Raw genomic sequence first — 23,322 nt, forward strand, 5'->3', positions numbered from 1 at the left:
CTAGAGTGTTGGGTACGCTGTTATGCCTTATGGGCTGTGGTTGAGTGGCACACTAAGTTTGTGGGCTATGTGTCATTTGAGTTGTGCTGGGGGGGTGGAGGTTGCATGCATTTCTGCTTTGGAGGTCTCTGTTGCTTGAGCAGATTTTTATTGAGAGCATCCGCGAATGTAGGTGTGTGTTTTGTGTTGCTATGTGTGTGTTGGTGTTGTAGGTTTTGAGGGACTATGTGATGAGTGTGGTGTGGTGCAAGTGTTTACCTTCTCCTCTTGACTGTCTAGTCCAGTTTTGGGTGAAGAGAACTTTGCTTCCAGTTTGGCTATATAAGTGCATCTCTTACAGGTTGTAGTGTTGGGTGGTAGGAGGCGAGGGTTGTCTGTGTACATGAGGCAATTGCTGCATTGCCCCAGGGCGCCCAGATTCATCAGGTAGACAGGAGAAAACACCGGGAGCTGACCCTTAGACATGCCTGGATAGGTGCTTATTTATTAAGTACTAAAAACTGCTTTCCTCTAGGCAAGTGAGGAAAGTTGAGTGCTGTAGTAATTTGTAGCTTATTTAGTGCTTACAATGAGTTCTGAACAATTTCTGAGCATGACCATACTAATATTCCATACAAAACATTTAGCCCTAAACATCATTCCCAAAGATAATTCTCCCAGAAATTATTCAAACATCACTCTTATAACATAATTCTCCAACATTTACATTCACTTTTAGGGAATTGTGACTCAGGAAAATGAAATTTTATAATTTGCTCCCTTCTTGCAAGTATGATTCACTTCATTTTGAATCAGTGAACTTCTCCTGCTCATATTTAGACAACTACGGGAAACAGTCATAAAAGTATCTATACTTAAAAAAGATGCTTTTTATTTTGGACTGAGTTCAGCTCTGTAGTATTCCCTGTGGGAACATTTAAAAACATTTTATACCTTTAACAGCACAGAGCATAAAAATATAAATAGATGTTACACAAACTCACAAGCAGTACAATAACTACACAACAGTTCCAGAACTTTCTATAAATCAAATTCCACTATAAACTTGCTTCCCAGTGACATAGAGAGATAAAGCCCTGACTATGACCAGGGTGACCTATGTTTAATTGGCAGCTCGGATGAGTGACAGGAAGGCAGGGGAGGATAGCCAGTGCCTACTATGGGGGAAGTGGATATTTCTGCTTCTCTGATGTGGTGTAGCAGATGTTGCAGTTAGTGTTGAAAAGCAGCAGTTAGTCAAGAAGGGTATGCTGTGTGAATGCCCAAGTCAGTGATGGCGACCCCAGTCTTCACATGTGAAGGACCACACATATGTAGGTATGGTGGGAGCATCTGTTATGAATCTGGTGGGCACGTCATCTCCACGAAGTGGTGTTAGTGTAAATATACAAAAGGCTCTCATGGCTGGAATGCCAGCCAAAGCACAAACCCCATATGATGCTTATACAGATGATAATGGTTCTTTGCACTGATATAATTCTTACTTTAAAAACTATGAAAGGGTGCTTCAGACAAAATATTTTAAACTTCATGTGTCACACTTCTTGGCAAAAATAAAAGAAATAAGAGGGTAGAATCACAGATGGAGATGTCATAAACTGAAACAATTAACATATTACCTCACTAATAAGTGCTCTAGCAGAGAAAACCCTGCTGTCTGAGCAGACAGTGGTGATTACAAGTCTGGCACTGTGTGCCACAGAAGAGCTGATTCACAGGTACTGATCCATTGGCATTTCAGAGTCTGTTTCACCCTTTCTAAGGCAATTACAGCTCTATATGCTGTTTCAAGGAATGGATCTTAATTGAAAAAAAAAAGTTTGGTCTGTGCATCTGTTTTGATTTTCCTAGTATTTCTTTGCCAAAAGCTTCACTGGAGTATATCTGAGTACATCTGAAGTACAGTCAATAACACAGTGTTAAAAATGCCAGCAACTAAGATAAATGGACTACTCACTAAGACTAGTACAATAACGTAAAAACAAAAAAGTGACTAGTCTGATACACAGCCAGGGTAAAACAAAATTAAAACCTTTATTAATATATGGTGAGCACTTTCATGAGTTCAAGCTCGCTTCTTCAGACCAAATAAAGATGTTACACAGCCAACTTAAATCATTTTGAAAACCCATTCAAAAAATCAACTAGCCAATTATAAGTTTATTTTCAGATCAGATGACTCTATGGATAACAATGTAACTGCCCAGTACAACAAAACTTCGTAAAGGCATACTCCTGAGACATCAGTGATGTGTAACACTCGATCACATAATTTGTACACTTACCATAAATTAATAATACTATACACTAGAGATATGATCTTTACAAATAATAATTAAAACTGCCATATAGCAATGTATACGTGAATAATAAAACACAAACTCTTGTAAAAGGGGATATCTAAATTTTGATAAAAAGCCAATGAAAATCTGTTTAAGAGCTCCCTAAAGAAAACTCAAATAAAAACAATAATCATAATAACTAAAAAGTATTGCTACATATTAACTAAATGAGTGATCATTTAAATAATGATCTGGCTTTCAGTATGGGTCTGAGCAGAACCTGTCCATTGAGACCCAATTTACCATCTGCATGTAACCTAATAATCCATTTTGTTTCTGTCACTTCAGTATAATTACGTATATCACCTAACCACTGACCTTGTAAAATGTGATCAATCACTAAAAATTTAAAGGTATGATGTATAGAGGTGCTGGCTACATGTTTAGTTAATGCATTGGTCATATTCTTTTTATTAATGTGATATAGATGTTCTCTCACTCTGTCCCTGAGATGCCTACTCATCTTGCCTACATAGAAGGGGCTACATACAATACAATAGGCCAGCTATATAATGTCTGTACTATCACAACTGGCAGAGATCTTGAAACTATGTACTATTCCTGCAACAGGGTGTTGGAATTTCCCACTTTCATCAATAAACTTTCAAAAATTACAAGCCTTTAATTTTAACACCAGAGTATAACACATTGTCATCAGTACAGTTTTCAAATTCTAGATTTTTGTCATTCACATTGTTTTTTAGATGTTGCAAATCTTAAGAAGTGTGTTTACAGTAGATTTTAGAAAACATCTCTCAGGAAACAAGTGATTTACTGGTTTTGAAGACTTTAGGAAGCAAGAGGATTACTCAGCCATCTGTTTTTCAGGATGGGAGGAATTAATGTGTGATTTCAACTATCCGTCAATTAACTGGTGTTCCTGTACATCAATGGATTTGTCACCCAAAGAGTCATGGAATATGTTCATAGGTGTGTACTAGGCTAATGGCCCTAGAGCCTTTACAAACCTAGGCCATAGGATTACCCTGGGATCATGCCAACCGACCTTAGTTCCCAGTGCCTCTGTTGAGTAGAGCCACTGGAGTCATCCCCGGGGTGAATTTTCTATTTCCCATCAACTCATTAAGATTTCTCTTGAAGTGGGCCAGTGAGGTGCATGGGCAGTCTCTGGGTTATGGACCTGTCCCTCCAGCACATTCTGTTGATTGTGGTAATGAGGTTGAGGTCTCTGGAGCATGTTGTGCTCAGGGATTGGGATTTCTTTAGCTGTAGCATTTCTAACAGAGCTGGGTCAGACATAGCTTTTTAAGTCAAGCAGCAATCACCTCTAAGTAGGCGATATGAGACAGAGAATAGTCGGAGCTTTTTGAGTCTGTCCATATAGGACAAGTGTTTAAGGCCTAGGATCCTATTTGTGAGGTACTTTTGCTGCCTCTCCAGTTGTTGTTTGTGTCTAGTAAGGTACATGCCAAATGGGGCATTGTACTGGATGATTGGCCTAATGAGGGAAGAGTAGAGAGAGAGACAATGACCTCTTTCTTCCTGGATGCAAACCCTTAGTAATGAGATTTGACACATAGAAGGACTTTTTGACCACAGTGGCAATGTGGTGGTCAAAAGAGAGGTTGCTGTCAACCTGTGTTCCCAGATCTCTTATAATGACTTCTGTGTTCAGTGGACTACCATTGATGTGGTAATTCATGGGAACCAGATTTTTCCCAAAGGTGAGGATGACATATTTTTTTGGCATTGAGCTTAAGGCCATGGTTCTGACACCAGTCATTGGTCTCAGTAAGGCCTTTCTGTAGGATGTCAACATCACTTGGGGAGATAATATTAGTTCCCAACTTGCAATAGTCTGTGAACTTTGTCAGCCAAAGTTCCTTTGTGTTGGCCTGAACTTCAGAGAAGTAGATACCAAACAGGAGAGGACCCAGGACTGAACCCTGTGGGACTCCACTTGTGATTGGTCAGCAGTCTGCCTTGGAGTCAGCTACTTTCACACTGTGGGTTCTATCTGTGAGCCAGTTTGCAACCTACCTAGGGATATAAGGGTTGATGCCTAGCTTAGTGAGTTTTTCTATGATTTCTGAGTGGAGAATGGTATCAAAGGCCTTGGCCAGATCAAGGTAGGCTGTATGAACCACCTTGCCTTCATCCACAGCTCTGGTGACTTACTCAAAGATGTCGACCAAGTTGAGCAGGCATGATCTACCCTTCACAAAACCAAACTGTGTGGGATCCAGAGTTTGGAGATTCCCTATATCCTTGTTTATTAGGCCCATGATGATGCATTCCATAGCTTTGCATATCAGACTCATCAGGCTAATGGGGCAATAGTTCTCAGGGTCTGTAGTCACTCCTCCTTTGTGGAGAGGGATGACTGTAGCAGTGCACCATTTGGTAGGAACAAAGCCTGAGGTGAGGCTATGATTGAACAGGGCACACAGGTGAGGTGCCAGTTCACTCTGTAGTTCATGTAGAACATAGCCAGGGATATTGTCAGGTCCCATAGAAGCTGTATTCTTGTCCTTGGACAGTGCTGTTTTAACTTGTTCAGCAGTAATACTGGGGGCCTTTGAATCTACTGGTATTGTGATTGATCCTTGGGGGGGCGGGGGGGGGGTAAAGTTGGCACTGAATCTGTCAGCCAGTATATTGGCAATATCTGTTGGCTCAGTATAGGAGGTACCATTGTGCAGTAGCAAATCTGGGTATTGCTGTGGCGATTCCTTACATAACTATAGAAGGCCTTGTGGTTGACTTTACTATCTGATTCAATTCTGTTTTCATAGCTAGCTTTACAGGATTTGTTGAGGGATCTCACCTTTTTGTTGAGGCTGGTAAAGAAGTTTTTCCAGTCTTGGGATTTCACCTTATTCCACATCAGTTTCCTTCTTCTGTTGTAGAGTTTGTTTATGGCAGGGGACCACCAGATTAGCTTCCTTTTTTGGAGGAGAGCATCTTGGTTCTATTGGGTATGGCGAGATCCATGCATTTATGTACGTGTTCATACAGTGCATTGCTGTATGGTTCGGCGGTCATGTAACTATTCTCCATTTGCATGGGTGCCATGAAGTTAGCCATCTCTGTTTTTAGGAGCCCAAAGTTAGCTTTGGAGAAGTTTTTACTTGTGGTTACCTTTGGGGAGGGGGCGCAGTGAGGTGGGAGGGATGTGGATTTCCAAGGTGATTAGTCTGTGGTCGGATCTACTGGTGTAGAGAAACAGTTGCCCATGTTAGTAATGACCAGGTCAAGGATGTTGCTACCTCTAGTGGGGGTAAGAACGAGCTGGTCCAGGGCATTGAAATTAATGAATTCCAGAAAATGTTGGGCAAGTGTTTTGGGACATGAGTAGTTTTCCCAGTTAATGGAGGGGTCGCCCAATATGAGAGTGTTAGGTTGGACCCTAATATTTTCCTGGGTGCTTAGGAACGTGGAGTGTGAGTCTTGGGACATGGTTTAGGGCCTATAGCAGGCTACAACCTGAATCACTGTCTTACCCAATGTTAGCTGCACTTGAAGTATCTCTGATGCATTATGTTGGGCTACCAGTCTGGAGGTGTGCGCATCCTATATGAATATGGAAACACCACTGCCTTTGGAGCTTCGGTCCAAGTTCTGGGGCCGAAAGGTCTGGAATGAGTTATAGCCTGGTAGTGCAGGGGTGCTTTCTGCTGCCTTGAACCAGGTCTCTGTTACAGCACAAATGTTGATGTCCTCCATTTTAAAGAATGCTTCGAGTGAGTGCATTTTGAGATGTAGTCTTCTAGAACGTAAATGATAATTCAGAGCAACTGGTATAAGAACCCCTCTAGAGGATATAACATTCTAAACCTTCTCCACACCACCATATTCCCCTCCTGTACCAATCCCATAGTATCCATTCTCTGGTCAAATCTGAGCATAAACTAGAACCTTCTCCTTTAAAGCCACAAATCCCATCCCATGGAGAAATCTAAATTTAATGATTTCAAGAGTGCAAACTTAGTCAAATTCAATGAGGAGATCTCTATGTTTACTTGTAATACCACTAGCCATCATGAAGCTGCAGCTTCTGTTTGTACTTTGGAGTTTTACTCCAATGTGGAAAAAATGTTTAGACCAAGCAGTTCCTATGAAAACCATGGGTACAGGGAAGCTGAAAACCAAATCTCCATGGTGGTCCACTTGCATAAACAAGCTGTATAACAGAAGTAACAGAAAACTCTTAAAATCCTACAATAAATGTAAATCCATCCACCTTACAGATGCTATAGTCCCCCTAATAGTAACTTTTAATTTTTTGCCAATCTCTTTGATAGCTGAAGTACAGTACTGGTGCCAATGGAGCAAAAGTACAGAACCGTTGTGAATGCAGCAAAAGTATAGTACCAGTGCCAATGGAATAAAAGTACAGCACCAGTGCCAATGGAGTAACAGTACAGTACTGGTGCCAATGGAGCAAAAGTACAGTACTGGTGCCAATGGAGCAAAAGTACGGTACTGGTGCCAATGGAGCAAAAGTACAGAACCGTTGTGAATGCAGCAAAAGTATAGTACCAGTGCCAGTGGAATAAAAGTACAGCACCAGTGCCAATGGAGTAACAGTACAGTACTGGTGCCAATGGAGCAAAAGTACAGTACTGGTGCCAATGGAGCAAAAGTACAGTAACAGTACCAATGCAGAATTTGTATCTGCAGTGAAGCTCAGTGTGTACTAGTAACTGTAGCAAGGTGGTTTTAGGCCTCAGTTGGACCATTTTACTGTCCTCAACTCTTGTTTTTGATCTTCAGCTTTATGCTGAGGGGCACCAGTCAGAGGAATTGCCCAAGATTGCAAATGACCAAGCTCTGATACTGGTAAATGTATCTTTAATATAAAGCAAAGGTACCACAAAGTCAGCCAAATTGGACCTTTGATTTAATATCTCATCTGAGTGCATATCAGGAATGCTAAATAACATAATTCTAAACTGCAGTAGTAAAACATGAATCATAGTGAAAACAGAACCCACAGATTTTTGGTCTTCCTGGCATGACAGGTGAGTGTACTGATTGCTGATCCACTGGTAAAGATCCTTCTGTACTAATGTGATGATTATTTATCAATCAGTGGTGGAAAAGCAAAACAAAATGAATAGTTTTATCTTCAGCTGTTCCATGTTAATGGAGTTTTCAGTACACTTATGGAAAATAATTTTCCATTCCTTCTCTGTGATGTTGTTCTTGTGTACTATATCTCATTACAGTGACACTTCAGGAATAGTCTTATACTGTGTCTTGTTTTGTTTAAATTATCTTTATAACAATGCCTGCCAGCTGCTCCGTAGCAGAGTTCATCCCAAATGAGACACTTGTGTCTTAGAATGCCTAGTGAGTCTGGTAAATAGACAGGGAAGTGGAAGAGAAGGGTCAGTGATCTGCTCTTCCTCCTTGTCATTAAGGGCCCTCATCTTTGGAGTTGCAAACTTACAGAGACTATATATCGTATCTTTAAAATTGTGAATATATTCACCAGTGTTTTTTAAGTGACAGGCACTGGAAACTTACGTGTAGTGACATTTGTCAGAGCTCTCTATAAAATCACTGCACTTCCCTGACAGATAATAATGTAGGGAAACGTCTTTTGTCTCTGATGGCTGTGATTTGTTCCAAGGCCTCCTACTTACCCAGCACTTTAGGTAAGTAGTACCATGGAAAATGCAACTGATAGGAAGCATGGGAGTGATGCTTACACAGACTGAAATTAGAAGCTGAAAGGAAAGATATGAGTAGAAAGTGTCTGTATTAAAAGTAATTGGGAACAAAGAAGAGCAGATGTATGATTTTAATGGACAAATGACTGTCGACCAACAATGTTCAGGACTACAAAAGAAAACAAAACTTGAGTATCTAGGCAAATATGTTTATTTTCTCTTTGGATTACGATGAAACCAGTCTTTTGAGGGTAAACATTTTTTTCACAGCTGTCTAATTGTTAATATCTAAATATTACAGGCAATCAGTTTGAAGAATTAACCACTTATATTACCTAGCAGGCAGTGTCAGATAGAGCTATAAAGCATTCTTTTCTGACATTGTTAAGGTATTTAAACTGATTTTATTTATGTACTTGTATTTTCTAATCCGAACGGTTCCATTGGGCATAACCTATTTTCAGTGAAAGCTTGAAGAAAAAAAAGTGTGAAGAAGTAACCCCCGAGTTAGCACATGAGAGGTGATAGCAGGTGTGTTCATCTAATCCTGTCTCACTAAAGTGATAATGTGTGAACCAATCATTTTTTACTTGAGGTCTTAGAAACTAGAGATTTTTTTTTTCTTTCTGAAACATCATAAAGCTTTAAAAGAAATGGAAAAATAAAGAAGACAAGCTGGCATTAGATTAGCACATACAGTTGGTACTTATCCAAAGCTAAGGAGAAATAACTAGTTTTCACATTAGTACAGCGCATTTCCACACACATGATTTCACTTGTCTGTGGGAATGAACAGCTGTGCAGTAAAAGCGTCCACTGTGACCTTTGGTTGTTTGCTACTTAAATATTTTATAACATTTTTCTAAATTAAATGTTCTTACCAGATTGTTAATGAAATGTGAATCCCTCCATTAAACATCACTGAAAAATCATATTATACTTCTGATATATGCAAAAAAAAAAACAGCAACAGTGTCACCCTCACTTCAAATGTCCCCCACTTACTAAATGAGGGAATATAGTAAAATACAGCCACAGTCACATTTTTTACACAGTTCTCTGTGAAAAATGTATCATTTAAGCAATATCTCTGCCTAAGAATTAATGTTCCAGTTTGTATTTTAGTGTCTACATCTTTCATATTTTTTGTCTTTCTTTCTATGCCGCTTTCATATTTTGCATTTAATAATGTTATGATATAAAATAAATATGAAAAAGTAATTAAATTTAACATCTCAGGCACAAATGTAATGCTGTGCTTTGCTAAGACCACCTTGATTCTGTCTCTGATTTCCTCTCTACTCTGAGTATTCCTCCTTATCATACACTAATGCTTTCACCATAGTTTCTCACACAGCACTATGGCTGGTATTCAGAAAGGTCTCATACAGCACTACGGCTGGTATTCAGCAAGGTCTCACACAGCATTATGGCTGGTATTCAGAAAGGTCTCACACAGCACTATGGCTGGTATTCAGAATGGTCTCATACAGCACTATGGCTGGTATTCAGAAAGTCTCACATAGCACTATGGCTGGTATTCAGAAAGGTCTCATACAGCACTATGGCTGGTATTCAGAAAGGTCTCACACAGCATTATGGCTGGTATACAGAAAGATCTCATACAGCACTATGGCTGGTATTCAGAAAGGTCTCACACAGCACTGTGGCTGGCATTCAGAAAGGTCTCACACAACACTATGGCTGGTATTCAGAAAGGTCTCACACAGCACTATGCTGGTATTCAAAAAGGGCTGCAACCAGTGGGACGCTCTAACACTGGCTGCTACCACTGGCAGTGGCCACTTCTGATTTGGACACAGGCATACTGCAGAAGTCTAGCATAGTCTAGCTCCTTGGCTATGCACCAAGCTAATGAGGCATTCTGGGGGAGTGGCCTATTTTAATTAGCTAGGAGATCTCCCCTGGAAATGCCTCAAGTAAGGGATTTATGCAGCCAGGTGATTTAGAGAATGAGAGGGGAGGGATTGCCATATCTTTCAATGATCACATAAAAGACTTCTAGACAGCACTAAATGACATTGGGGAACATTTTAAACATTACTCTAAATCACATAAAAAGTTAGTAGACCAACAAGTCTTGCATCATGATGCAGTTTCAGAACAACAAGAATGAAACTCTGATGTCTAACATTATTGACTGACTTTAAGCATCCATAATTTATGATGGGCAGGTAAAAGGTAAGAGGCAACACCAGGAGCAGTCTGTAAATTCAGAGACAGTTGGGAGGGATGTGTGTATGAGTATGTGTATCTATGGCAGTGCAATGCATGGGCCACTAGCAACAGTTACTGCAAGAAAGTGTTGAAAACACCAGCAGTAATACCCTTAGTTCAAAGACATGTAAATTAGCTGATAATGAGGTATTTCATCATTGTAACTAAATATGTCTCTTAATCCATTTTATCCACTGCACTTAGCACTCATAGTGGGTTTTTTTCTGAATTCCAGCTTATAACACAGCACTGATACTACATTTATTCCTATGTTGGCCATGATAACTGTAAAAGTGAAAAGAAAGCTGGTTACCTGGTCAGTGTGGTACAGTAATACTATGTTTTACTGTGGGAGACACAACTGAAAGTGTGTCAGTACTGTGAACTACCATGAATGTTTTGCAATATCCATTTACAAAGGAAGATATGGGGATTCTTTGTTTTAGAAACAAACAGGTGATTTTCAGTTAAGTTGAGGGAAGATAGTAGATGTACAGTTATTGGTGGGAAAGTTGAAAAGAATTACTGCCAGTTTGGAAATGTGCCTATTTTAGCTAGTATCATGCCATATTCTTTTTAGTGCTTTATGCAAACCAAGGATTTTTAGCAAATCAAGCCTAAGCACAGTTTCAAAGTATATATGTTCAATATGGCACTTGTACAGATTCTTTTTTTCCAACATTTTTATTACATTTTTTATAAATATAATATTAAAAAAGAAAATAAATCATGCATATAGAAAAGTGAAAAAAATTATATCTACATATTTACAAAGTCAAACAGTAACAAGTATCATTAAGTATCATGAATAGTTGTAACTATTAATATCAATGATATTTGGCTAATGAGTATAACTTTTCAACAAGTGATCTATAGTCAACCATTTGTTTAAAGTTCTCTTGTTTTTCTTAGATCTTAATGAAATAGCTTAATTTCTTTGTGACACACTTCAGTGATGATTTTGATGAATTCTTTAAAAGTCAGAGCAGAGTCTTTTTTCTAATTTAAGGTGTTTACCTTTCTTGCAACTGCTAACAATGTCCAAACAACAGAGAGGTCTTGTGGTTTTATACATTTTGGATAAGGTGTGTTTACCAAAATTAAGGATTCCCAAACATTACAATTTTAAACCATAATGCTTTAAGAAATTTTTAAAAGTCAAACCAAAACTTTCTATTTTTTTTATGGTCATAAAAAATGTGACACCAATCAGCTTTTAGATTTTTTTATAATGCCAAAAAGGAAGGGCATCTTTTTTTAAATATTTTACTTATTTTATAAGACGTAATGAAGGTTCTGTGCAAATATTTCCAAGTAAATATTTTTCAGTATATAATAGACTAGTCTATCAATGTTTGATTACCATGAACAAAAGAATGGCATGTATAAAAAGGAATCTTTATCAGTAGTTGTCATAGTATCAATAAGATTAAGATTATGAATTCATTATTTAAAAGCTTTAGCCATAGACCCGATTTTATTTTTTTAAACATTCGTATACAGTTTATCAAAAATACCTTTAAAATCACCTGCTGAAATAAAGTTACCTCTTAAGTTTGATAAAATTATTTCCATGCATTCCTTTGGTCTTCTAACTCTGATACCCTGTGTCCAGTATACATTTGCCAGAGTATATAATGTTTTTATTATATTCTAAGACAATTAATGCTAACATACCCTTAGAATCTGAATAACTGGAATGTATTTTTGAATTAAGTTTCTTTTCCAAAGGATCAGTGTCCTTCTTCTTTTATTTTTAAAGGATGAAAATGTAATTAGTTCATAATCAGAACTAGTTAGATAATCTTCATCTTTTTTATTATATGTGTTTCTTGTAAAAAAATCTGCATTATTCATAGGTTCATAGGTTCATACTAGGCTATCTGCCCTAGGACATTTATAAGCCTAGCCAGAGTATGTTTGGCTTTCGCCACCTTTTTAGATTAGTTGACTGTGCCTCTGTATAGTAGGTCACAGAAGGTAGCCCTTTTAAAGTTAGTTTACTGTACCTCTGTCAAGCAGCGACACAGAAGAGATCCCAGGGGTAAACTTACGATCTCCCATCCATTCGTCAAGATTTCTCTTGAAGAGGGTCAGTGAGGGGCTCTGCTTGACATGGATTGGGATTTTGTTCCAGATAGAGGGGAGCCTCTGGGATAGGAATCTGTCCCTCCAGCATGTCCTATTTATTTCTGTGCTGAGGTTCAGGTCCCCGGAGTGTGTAGCTCTAAGGGATTTAGATTTCCTGAGGTGAAGCATGTCCATTAATTCTGGGTTGGACATGACTTTATACGTCAGACACAGATCGCCTCTGAGTAGGCAGTATGCAACTGAGTAGAGCTGGAGTTTCTTTAGCCGAACTGCATAGGGCATCTGTTTGAGCCCCTTGATCCTCTTGGTGAGATACTTTTGGGGTCTTTCCAGTTGCTGAAGGTGTCGCGTAAGGTACATCCCAAATGGGGCATTGTACTCAATTATGGGCCTGATAAGTGATGAGTAGAGGGGCACAATGACCTCTCTTGATCTAGATGTGAACCCTTTCATGATAAGGTGGGCTATATAGAAGGTCTTTCTAACCACTTTGGCAACGTGATTGTCAAAGGAGAGATTGCTATCTACTTGGGTCCCCAAGTCCCTAATTACTTCTTCCATACTTAATGGATTACCACCTATGTGGTAATTTGTAGGCACTTTGTTTTTTCCAAAGGGGATGACTATGCACTTTTTGGCACTTAGCTTTAGGCCATGGCTCTGGCACCAGTTATCCATCTCTGTGAGATCCTTTTAGAGGATGCTTGTGTCAGTCGGAGAGTCGATTATAGCACCCAGTTTGCAGTCATCTGTGAACTTGATCAGCCATAGTCCACCCATGTTAGCCTGTACCTCAGAGAAATATATACCAAACAAGAGAGGTCCCAGGACTGAGCCTTGTGGGACACCACTTGTAACTGGTTTAGAGTCTGACATGGCACCTGCTATTCTGACTATGTGGGTTCTATCCCTGAGCCAGTTTGCAACCCATCTTCTGACATAGGGGTTGATATTTAAGCTGGTGAGCTTATTTATGATGCCCAAGTGGGGTATTGTGTCAAAGGCCTTTGCGAGGTCCAGGTAGGCTGTGTGGACTACCTTCCCTTCATCTATGGCTTTGGTAACTGTTTCAAAGAAGTCAACCAGGTTCAAGAAGCAATATCTGCCTTTAACAAAGCCAAATTGGGTAGGATCCAGTGTCTGGAGGTTCTCAATATCTTTGTTTATGATTTCCATGATGATACGTTCCATAGCTTTGCAGACCAGGCTAGTCAGGCTTATAGGGTGATAGTTTCTGGGGTCTGTTGTGGCACCACCTTTGTGGAGTGGGACCACTGTTGCTGTAAGCCATTCCTTGGGAACATATCCTGTAGTAAGGCTGAGATTGAACAGTTACTTTATATGAGGGTTTAGTTCTTCTTGGAGCTCGTGTAAGACGCAGCCCGGGACACCATCTGGTCCCATTGATGCTGTGTTTTTTGCTTTGGAGAGGGCAGCTCTCACCTGTGCATCTGTGATCTCAGGAAGGCTACACTCTGTTGGGATAGATATTTGCTCTTTTGGGGGGGAAGGGGGGGAGAAGTTTGCACTGAACCTTTCTGCCAGCATGTTGGCAATATCTGTGGGTTCAGTGAATTTTTTGTCATTTTGCACTAACTCAGAGCATATCTGGGAGTTGCCTCCCAGGTTTCTGACATAACTAAAGAAGGCCTTGTGATTATCTTTAGTGTCTTGTGCAATTTTTCTTTCAAAGCTGGCCTTAGAAGATTTTATGAGGGATCGTAGTTTCTTGCTAGTACTGATCAGTGACGCCTTCCTTTTTTGGGATTTTGCTCTGTCATGTAGTAGCTTTCTCCTTCTGTTGTATAGCTTATTTATGGCCGGGGTCCACCAGACAGGTCTCCTGCCTTTGGAGGAGTGAGTCTTGGTTTTATTTGGGATAGCATGCTCCATGCATTCCTGTAGGTGTCCATAGAATGCTTTTGTAAAGGATTCTGCATTTTGAGCCATATTGTCCACTGGCCCGGGGGCTTTGAAGGATTCCACCTCAGTTTTGAGAAGTGTGAAGTTTGCTTTTGAGAAGTTCTTCACCGTGGTTTCCTTGGCTAGGGGTGGGGATGGAATATGGATGTCAAGTGAGATTTGTTTATGGTCTGATCTTACCAATGAGGGGTATACCTCTGGTGTGGAACATAGAGACCCCATGTTGGTGATGACCAGATCCAGTATGTTTTTCCCTCTTGTGGGAGTGGTGACCAGTTGTTCCATAGCATTTGAGTTTATAAATTCTAGGAACCGTTGGGCGAGGGTGTTTGGGCTTGAGTAGTTTTCCCAATCGATGTTTGGGTAGTTGAAGTCACCCAATATAATAGTGTTTGGAGAGACTTTCATATTGTCCAGTGTTTTCAGGAAAGCCGAGTGAGGTTCTTGTGTTTGGGAGGGTGGTCTGTAGCAGGCTACAAACTGAAAGGCAGTTTTGCCCACTGTTAGTTGCACATGGATGGTCTCCGAAGCTTCGTGCAGTGCCACTAGCCTGGAGGTGTGGGTATCTTTGATAAATATGGATACTCCCCCTCCTTTTGTGGTTAGGTCCAAGTTTTGGGGCTGGAAAGCATGGTATGAAGTATAGCCTGGTAGTGCTGGGGTGCTTTTGGGAGCCTTGAACCAGGTTTCTGTTACTGCACAGATTTCGATATTCTCCATACTGAGGAGAGTCTCGAGTGCGTGCATCTTTAGGTTTAGACTTCTGGTGTTGAGCAGCATTACCCTTAGTTTTTTTTTTTCTTTGTGTTGTCTATGGTGGTGGGTTTGTCTTTTGAGCCTTGCCTAAAACAGGCACTATGGGGGAGGCAAGAGCCTTAGCCAGTATTCGAAAACCCAGGGGTGACAGGTTTAAGCCGTCCCTAGCAAAGCAACGTGGCTTGTCAAGCATGTCATCCCAGGCTGACAGACACTGGATCCCCTTTAAATGACACCAATACTTTAGCCAATTGTTAAAATTGATCATTTTGTCTTTATACTGTGGCATAATTCTCGGTGAGGGTAAGATGCTACTCAAGGTCAGGGTCATACCGGCCTGTGCTACATGATCAAAGAGCTCCTGTACGTCGTTTTTCATGTAGTCCAGGGAGGTACATCTCAGGTCATTCACACCAGCATGGACAATGACGGAGTCATACTTGTACTTGCTTTGGAGTGACCCGAGTGCTTGTGTTATGTGGTGGATCCTGGCACCCGACAGGTAGCTTACAGTGACCTTCTCCTTGTTCAGCCTGGTGAGTGGGACGTCAGTGTGTCTGACAACAGAGTCACCTATTACAAGTGTATTAGGTGTGTTGTTTAGCCTTAAGGGCTGTGACTGTGTGGCACACTGACTTTGTGAGCTATGTGCTACGTGGATATTGTTTCGTGGTAGGTGTTGCTTGGATGTCTGCTTTGGAGGTCTCTGCTGCTTAGGCAGATTTTTATTTAGAACCTCAGAGTATGTTTTTGTGTGTTTATGTGTTTGGTTTGCTGATGCGATAGGTCTATGTGAGACTGGATTTGTGGTGTGTGTGGTTACCTTCTCCTCCTGACAGGCTGTGCCAGTACTGGGTTGAGAGAGCTTAGCCTCCAGTTTGGCTATATAGTTGCATCTCTCACATATATTTGAGCTTGTTGGGAGGAGGAGAGGGTGGTCTGTATACGTAAGGCAGTTGTAACATTGCCTCAAGATTCCCAGATTCACCAGCTGGACTGGAGAGTAAACTCGAAAATGACCTTTGGACATGGCTGAATAATATAGGGAACTACTTATTGACTGATCAGAAAGAACCAATAGGGAGCAAGTGTTTTGAAGGAGCATAAGAGGATGTAGTGCTTTAGTTTGTGTTTACCTATGAGATTACTTATACGAGCAAGCGCAGGGCTTTAGAATGAGAATAGAGTGCTTAATTTGAGATTTACAGCAGTTCTAAGGAAAAAAGTGAAGAGTAGACTTTGTGGAGCCAGGAATAGTTTAAGCTTGTTTAAGCGGCGCTGCCCAACGCTGCTCTGTGCGCAAGACCGTGCTAAAAGAGGGTTGCAGGGTTTTAAGAGATAGAGATCAAGGAGTTTAGAATTGACCCAAAATGGCCAATAAAACTACAGCTTCTAGGCAGTAACCACTCCTACAGGGACAGGCAGGCTGTTCAGTGTTAACCACTGCCACTGGTGAACACAGAGACTTCCCTTTAGTCCAAGCAAGCACTGGCTTCCAAGAAACTTACAAACAGTTCAGAACAGCAAATCTGTAACTGAACTTTCTTAAATTTCAGAAAGTGGGAAAAAAGTCAGTTTTAAAATATTCGACCAGGGGTCTGCTTTTACTGGCATACTCGACCAGGGGTCTGCTTTTACTGACACTGTTAATTCCATTAACATCAACTTAAATCATTTTCAGATGTGTCATCTTGCAATTAATTATAAGTTGATATTGATGTTTAAAAGTCATAAATATGCCAATAAGAATTTCTTTCAATTTAATGACTCTTAATAATGAAATAAGTAAGAAGTACTGTTTAAAGTATATTATTAATGAATAACAATGCACAATAAAAAGATATAGTATTAAATTATTTACACATTTTAAATATAATTTAACTATTCCTTTCATGGATATAAATATTCTGCACCATGTTTAAGCACTAAACTGCCTAACCCTCTGATTTACAGTCTAGAAATGCCTAACAATCAATCTTAATGAAGTAAAGCTCCTACTAATTATACATAAGATTTTTTTAATGTTCCTTAACTTGTATGATAAAGACCCTTTACACTGACTAAATTATATATTTATAATAGGAACATAATTATAAAAAAAGTCACTACTGAAGATAATCACTATAAATTAGAAATTCGTTAAAGTAATTATTAATATAACTAAAAGTAATTAAAAGTATCATTAACCTTACAATAATTAAATTGTCAGAAATTTAAGAAATGTAATATTCAAAATATAAAAACACATAAGAATAATTTATAAATGCAAAACTTCAAGTGTGTATGAATAAACTTGAACATACAATAAACATGCAACTTACACTGAATTAATTTTATATCATACATAGCAATTGATAATTATGTGTGTAGGTTCATAAACCTATGTTGAACTAATACTTTTGGGGATAGACTGTACTATAGTAAACTATATTATATTATATTAGAGTAATTAATCAATAATTACTATGTCTAATAAATAGATAAATCTATAGATGTAATATGACATGCATCAAGCAAAAGTGATGCCACTCATCTAAGACTGTACCCCCCGTTATTGTAGCTAATATTAATTAATAGTGCAACATTTTAATTTTCTCCAATACTAATAAAATAATTAACTATACTTATTCTAATTTCTTAGATATTAATCTTTTCATTACATCTATGTACATATCTACATACAGGTATTCATAATCAAGGTGTTGCATATGTTTATGTAGATTCATGTTATTATTTTAGGCTACTGTTTAGGTGTTGAATTTAACATGTTATATTACTATAGTTAACCTACCATTATGTGGGCTATTATGAAAGCAATATTTATATTTAATAAGTTTGACAGAGGGATCCTTAGAGGTGCAGTCATTGGTGTAGAGGGAGAATAGCTGTGGGGAGAGCACACATTCCTGGGGGGGGGGGCAGGCTCAGAGGTGATCTGTGCCTGACATACAAGGCCATGTCCAACCCGGAATTAATGGACATGCTCCACCTCAAAAAATCCAAATCCACCAGAGCCACGAGAGCAAGAGACTTAAACCTCAACACGGATATAAATAGGACGTGCTGGAGGGACAGATTCATCACCCAGAGACTCCCTACACTATGGAACAGAATCCCAGTCCATGTGAGGCAGAGCCCCTCACTGACTCTGTTCAAGAGAAATCTTGACGAGTGGATGGGAGATCGTAGGTTTACCCCGGGAATCATCTCTGTATCACTGCTGGACAGAGGCACAGCAAACTAATGGGTATAGTATTCTCATCCTAAGGGGTGGTGAAAGCCACACACACTCTGGCTAGGCTTATAAATGCCCTAGGGCAGATAGCCTAGTATGAACCTATGAACCTATGAACCTATGTATTGATCGTGCGATAGCTAGATGTAACTTTCCCCAGTTTCACCTGCTGTTTCCTATCAGTTAGAAAATTGGTGATCCATTGACAGGTGGAAGCAGGAACGGAATGCTGGGAGAGTTTCAAGTGAAGAAGTTCTGGAATTAATTAAATACAGATCTGAAGTCCATAAACAGAATCCTTGCATATGTCCCTTGGTTGTCAAGATGTTGCAAGATATAGTGCAGGCCCATATTAACTGCATCATCCGGTTCTCTCAATAAGCAAACTGAAGAGGTCCAATGATGCAGCTGTAATATCCTTCAAGTGAGCTAACACCAGCCTCTCAAAAGTCTTCATGACCAGTAATGTCAAAGCAACAGGCCTGTAGTCTTTCAGTCCTGTTATAGTGGATTTTGTAGGCACTGGAATGATTGTGGCTTGTTTGAAACATAAGGGAACTTCACACAGCTCTAATGATTTATTAAAACTCTTGAGTAAAAACAGGAGCCAGTTGATCAGCACATGTTTTTAAACAGGAGGGTGAAACCTCTTCTGGACCAGTTGCTTTTTTAATCTGCTGTATTTTTAAAAATGATACACATCCTCCACAGAGATAATTAATACAGGCTGAATGTGAGAATGTAAGAATGTGTGGAAGAGAGAGTCATATAAGTCAGAACACTGACAGAGCTGGTAACAGTGTCATTTGTAGCCTCAGGCTTATCAAACCTGCAGTAAAAAGCTTTCAAGTCATCAGCCAGCTGGTAATTAGCTGCAGTGTAGGGGTATGGTTTCCTGTAGTTTGTAATGTTTTGTAAACCTTTCCACACTGATGCAGGATCATTGTATAAAAACTGTTTTCCAGCTTTTCAAAATAGTTCTTTTTAGCCATTTGATCTCTTTTGCCAGTTTGTTCCTTGCATGGCTAAAACGTGTTCTATCCTCACTTCTATAGGCATCTGCCTTGGCTTAATGAAGCTGCTTAAGTTTAGCAGTAAACCAGGGTTTGCTGTAACCAGATCTTAGTGGAGACACACATATCATCACAGAAACTGACATAAGATGTTACTGTGTCTGCCAGTTCATGCAAGTTAGCAGCAGAATCTTCAAAGACACTCCAATCTGTACAATCAAAGCAGGCTTGCAGCTTCAGCTTTACCTCAAGAGTCCACCATCTCGCTGTATTGATCACAGGTTTAACAGATTTTAACTTACTCTTACAGCAAAGAAATAAGACAGTGGTAAGAAAAACTCAAAGCTGCATACAGGACAGCACAATAAGCATGTTTTAACACTGTATAACAATGATCCAGTTTGTTCCTGTCTCTAGTAGGACACTTTATGTGCTGCGTAAATTTAGAAAATTCATGGGTGATATTTGCCTTATTAAAATTCCCCAGAATAATCAGAAGGGAGTTTGGATAATTCTGCTCCAAGCACATTATCTCCTTAGACAGTTTTTGTAGTGCTGCCATCATACAGGCTTGAGGTGGAATGTAAACACTAATCAGAATAAATGAAGAGAACTACTGAGGTGAATAAAGAGGTCTACAATTAATACAAAATATTTCTAAGTCAGGGCAGCACATTTTACTTAACACCGTGACATCGTTACACCAACCTTCATTGATATAAAAGCAGATCCCACCTCCATTACTCTTCCCTGATGTAAAATGAAAAATCCTTGTGAGTTTCATTGAGAAGTAAAAGTTCATCCATCTTATTGCATAGGTTTGCAAGATATAAACTTGGGTGTACCATTCGAAAACCTCTCTGTCTCAGCCCAACCAGTGCACAAGCTCACTTCCCCCTTTTGTGATGCCTGTGTCTACCTCTGTTGCTGACAGCTGCTGCTCCTCCAGCTAGGATCTCCAGAAAATTGCTTAATTGTGAAAAATCAAACATCAAATTGCATGAAATGAATTGCCAAATATTTAACAATTGTTCATGAGTATACTTAATTACAGCTGAACACCAATCAACAGGACAAATAAAGAAAAACAAAAAGAATACTATAGAGCACTGAACCAAGGCTACCATTCTCAGTGCCATCTATATACACACACACATATATATATATATATATATATATATATATATATATATATATATATATATATATATATAGAACAAGGTCATATTTACAAGTGTGAACTATCAAATACTGTGCTATATGTACCTTGCATGTTTTGATTTCCTCATTGTAAAGAAAACCTACAAACACTAATTTAATAAATTAATAAAGACTAACTGCAATCCTGGGTATTGACTAGCGTATCTATGACATTACATTGGGATGAAACAGCTAGGCTTGTAAACTCCTATTATCCTATGGTCCTATGATTTAAAAACATTGCTATTTGAATGTGCTGCATGTATAACAGAAGTATTATTATTCTCATACAACAAATAAGCTCCAGATTAAACTGTCATACTCTAATTTCACACAAATACATATCAGCCTTCCATACAGTGACTGCAGATCACTGCACCCGAGTATGACAGTCAATCTGACAAAAAAAATAGAATACATTAACATTTTTAATGAATGACTTCTACTGTTTATTTTTAGAAAAAAAATCACAATAAAAACAGATATGGGGTATAGGTTGAATAACAAATGATTTTTTTGCCTTTTTCCAGATCATTAACCAATGCATTAAATGAGCAGATAGTGACATTTCCTACAACCTACAGCTCAATAAGAAAGAAAAGTGTTAAACTACTAAATAGTATCAGTTAACAAAAATGGACACATTTTAAGTGGAGTAGGCAAGCTGTCAAACAACTTTATTAAACTGAATGTAAAGATGATTTTAAAAAGTCTCAGATCAAAAAATATCACTTGATAATATTTTAACTGCTCATTTATTCAATACTGAAAGCTTTAACATTATCATATAACATAAACATATGATGCTGAAAAATCTATACTGTACAGGGTAGTCCTGTTTCTTACAGCCCTCCTGCAATTCAAAACATGACTGCTACTAGCGTAACATAAATTTGCCATCTCAAAACTTTATGCAAGGCAAGAGACAAGAAAAAAACATATCATATTGAAATACGTCGGCAAATAGTTGATATCATACTTTTAAATCTTCTAAAAATATTCACAGGCATGGCACAGATAAGTATCTATCTTACTCATATGCGAAAGAAAAAAGAAACAGAGCATTTACAAAGGGATACTGAGATCACCTGCCACATATGAATACCCCACAAATCAAATGCATCCCTTCAGAACAAGAGCCCAATTAATGAATTAAAAAGATGTACTCATTCACTTCTACAGGCTGCCATCTTGCCAGTGTGTCTGCACAATCACAAATTATAAAGCTACCTACCAAAGAAGCTAAAAGAAAAAGCTTACTTAAAAGAAGAAGCATCTACAACATAATCGCAGACATGTCACACACTAGATATCCATCTTATAAATGAAAGAAAAAGGAAACAAAGCATTTAGGAAGGGAGACCAAGATTGCCAGCCACTTCCAAATGCACCACAAATCAACTAACTGCATCTCTTCAGAACAAAAGCTCAGTTAAATGAACAAAAAAAGACCTATAATTTCAGTACCACTGAACACTGCAATGCAAATCTGCCCACGCAAGAATGAACTATAAAACTAACTTGAACTTTGACTGAAAAAAAATGCCCTTACGATAAGTTAAATGCATTAGATTTTGAATTTGTTTGAAATATGGCCCGAACATAGAATAATTAATAATGTTACCATTAATATGAGACTGATAACAGTTAAAACCAATCAATTTAAAGTAAAACAAACCATTTTAAGATTTAATGCAGTCTCACATTCAAAAAAGTGAAAAGAGTTGGTCTTCTAACAATTAGAAAATAGTAAAGCCCACTACTATATTGATGGTAAAGTCAAAGTCAATTACTGTACTACCCAAATATGGTGAAATTGAAGAAAAAATATTTGGAGAAGAGAGAACAACAATTTTATATCTATGTGTATATATATATATATATATATATATATATATATATATATATATATATATGTTTACTATTGAAATGTCGAAATTTAAATAAAAAAACGGTACTAATCAGTGAAGTGTTTCACCGAAAGTACAAATAACCTAACGGCTTTATTTTCGAAAAATAGCTGTTAATGCCGAAAATGTCGACAATGACATTTTACGGCATTAACAGCAATGCCACCCTTGCCATAACTCCCTAACCCCTACACCTAGCATCCTGTTTATGCAGGGCAGTCCCCCCAGCACCCCCCACACCCACCCGAATGTAATATTCCAACTCTGAGATCGCACTACAGTGAGGAAAGGGATGTATTTCCCTAACCGCACTGTACCACAATTCTTGTACAAAATCAAACGTTATATTTGCGAATGCACAGTCCATTTGCAAATATAACATTTGCTCATGTAACCTGCACACATATGAAGTATTTGAATATCTGTAGTTTGAATTCTTCATAGCCGTGCAAGTGCATGGTGAAATTTCAATAGTAAACCATATATATATATATATATATATATATATATATATATATATATATATAGAGAGAGAGAGAGAGAGAGAGATAAATAGATATAGATATAGAGATAGACATGGCTAGATATAAATATAGGTATAGATACAGACAATAAAGTTATTTATTTTTTTTATTTTTTATTAGACCTAACAGTTTTCCAAGCTGGATTATCAGATTGTCTCTTCAAATTAATACTGGACTAGTCCATCAGTTCAGAAAAGCAGATGGTTTTACTAGATGAAAAATATATAAGTGCTTCATCCAAGAAATTAAGCAGTTTAATTTCATTCTGTAGAAAAATCTTTAGCCTGGCTGGAAATAGCAGATAAATTTTAATGTTATTCTTTTTTTCAAATTTTTAATGAAAGGGATACAAAGTTTGTGTTTCTCCATAACCATGGATGAGTTATCATTATAAAATATGATGCTATTGATTCCCATTTTAATATGAATGTTAGTCCAAGCTATTTTTAAA

This window comes from Protopterus annectens, chromosome 10.part0 (genome assembly GCF_019279795.1).
Source record: "Protopterus annectens isolate FY-2018-M chromosome 10.part0, PAN1.0, whole genome shotgun sequence".
NCBI classification, from domain to species: domain Eukaryota; kingdom Metazoa; phylum Chordata; order Ceratodontiformes; family Protopteridae; genus Protopterus; species Protopterus annectens.